Source organism: Sardina pilchardus, chromosome 16 (genome assembly GCF_963854185.1).
Source record: "Sardina pilchardus chromosome 16, fSarPil1.1, whole genome shotgun sequence".
Taxonomy (NCBI): Eukaryota; Metazoa; Chordata; class Actinopteri; order Clupeiformes; family Clupeidae; genus Sardina; species Sardina pilchardus.
This window is the reverse complement of record NC_085009.1, coordinates 21,480,367-21,482,866: the sequence shown is the minus strand read 5'-3', so window position 1 is coordinate 21,482,866 and position 2,500 is coordinate 21,480,367. Positions and strand designations below refer to the sequence as shown.

The window sequence follows — 2,500 nt, the reverse complement described above, 5'->3', positions numbered from 1 at the left end:
ACACACACACACACACACACACACATTCACATACACACTAATGATCCCTGTGTATCACTAGGCAGTTTGAGCACCTGAACTGGAGTCTGTTCATCTGCTGCTCCTGTATGGCAAACACACACACCAGAGATGGGGGACTCGAGTCTAGTGACTTGACTCGAGTCAGACTTAAGTCGCCAGATTGAGGACTTGTGACTTGCTTGATCAACAGTGAGAAAAGACTTGACTTGACTTGGACTTGCTACTCATGACTTGAGACTTGACTTAGACTTGCATGCAATGACTCGACAAGTCATTGCTGTCTTGGTTAATTGGTGAATAATAATAATAAAAACGATTTTCGATTGGATATTTCCTGCATGTGGGCGAACCTGGCAACCTCTCTACTAGGTGCTAGGTGACGCGCCCGCCATCTACAGTAGAGCGGTCGGGGTTTAGAAGGTGGAAGCTGTTACCAGTTCTGCTGCTATTGCAGCAGCCAGTGTTCCCAAAATCATAACATTTGGATTTAAAGACTATTCAACTCAACAAAAGAAACGATTCGCCGAGTGTAAGGTGTGCAGCGCAAAAATATCCGACACATCCAGCACCACGTCAAATGTTATCCGCCATTTCCGACTACACAAAGAAAAGTAAGAAATGTCAATAGCTAATTTCACATTATTTTTAATCTAATGTTAGCTGGCAGAGCTAACATCCCATCTCCATCAGTAAAACGTGACAAGAGCTTACTGTTTGCACCACATATTGACTTAGTTTGACATTGATCCCGCCTATCAAATAACAGACAATTTGACTGAAATAAGGTAGCCTATCTGAAATTGCCAGATTGATTCACTTGGCAGATAGCGCTAGTTGCTAGTCGAAAGTCTACTAGAAAATCACTCAGAGTGCGCAAACCTCCTCCAAGCGAACACATCACCTCCTCTTGCATCCATCCATAACTTTTTTAGTTATCTTGCGAACAAACAAACATATACAGACAAACCAACAAACTCCGATAAAAACATAACCTCCTTGGTGGAGAGAAAAACTTCGAAACGGTCTTTGTCCCGACGCACATAATTGTTGACATTCTCGATAATGTCGAGGGGAAGCTGAGACAAATCATGCATGACTGCAAGTAGGCTACTTCTTTGTGTTGGATGAGAGTAGGCTAGGCTACAGATGTGATGGATGTTACATCACATCTGTAGGCTACTCTCACCATGGACGTTAGGAAATGTGATACATTCTTAAAAATGGAGTGGGAGCATAAATGCATTGAATATGAGGCTATGTTGCACTAACTGGTTTTCAGTCTTGTGCTATGAATGGTGATTTATGTGAGCCCTTTGCACTGAAATTAATATCACTCATGGCTGTAAAATCCTTGTAGGCTATTTGTCGTTAGGGAATGCATAGGCCTATTAAAAATGCATTTGAGCATGAAAAAAATGAAATATATACATTTTATTCTTATTCAGAATTATTTTGTAGCTTCTCTCATGTCAGATGTGCGAAAGTGCGCAGCCACATTTGGCCCTCTGATGGTGATGATAAAAAAATTGTGGCCCTCTTAGTCATGAAAGTTGGCCATCCGCGGTCTACCACAGCAATGTAGCTGTTAGTTTGTTAGCGCTAGCTGCTTTTATTTTTATTAAATCATTATATAAAGTATAACAGCCAAACAACATGCACAAGACCTATTATGTAAATGTATGTAAAAGTATATGAGAGATGTATGACATAAATGAGAAATGGGCCACTTTCAAGAGTAAATCGTAGTATATAGCCTAACATAGAAGTGTCTCCATTTCATTTCCGTATGGTATTTATTAATGGAATATTATGCAATGAAAACATGAGCTAAACACACATTCTCTCTCTCTCTCTCTCTCTCTCTCTCTCTCTCTCTCTCCCACACACACACACACACACACACACACACACACACAAACACACACACAACATACAGTATGAGAGAATGAGGCATTTTTGAAGGAGTAGTGGACATAGAAGTTGCAACATATCGAAAAAATGGTTGTAAATAAAAGGAAGTGGTTTGCTGCTGTTCCCATGATAAACTACCGTGTTGAGTACTCTGTCTGGTAATTATTGTTTGGTACACCAGGCCCTGTAGTCGTTCCTAGTAATTCTGATCCTGCTGGTCCTAGTGAGCATTTATAATTATTCTTTAGCCTTATATCCCCTTCTTCTATTTGTTAGCCCTTTTGTGCAAAGGAGGGCTACATAAAACGTAGGCTGCCGTCTCTTCAAGTTTTAAGACGGTTGTCTTCCAGCTTATTATATGACTTGACTTGTGACTTGCTTGACCTAAGCTATGACTTGACTTGACTTGACTCGACCTAAGCTATGACTTGACTTGACTTGACTCGACCCTCACAAAAACGACTTGGGACTTGCTTGAGACTTGAAGGTTAAGACTTGAGACTTGCTTGAGACTTGCATACTGTATGTGTGACTTACTCCCATCTCTGACACACACACACACACACAC

At 40.8% G+C, this 2,500-nt stretch overlaps 1 protein-coding gene across 1 annotated transcript in view; it reads left to right on the top strand.

Moving 5' to 3' along the window:
* The window catches only part of dnah2 (dynein, axonemal, heavy chain 2), a 223,751-nt gene that overhangs the window by 170,518 nt on the left and 50,733 nt on the right, over positions 1-2,500 (top strand).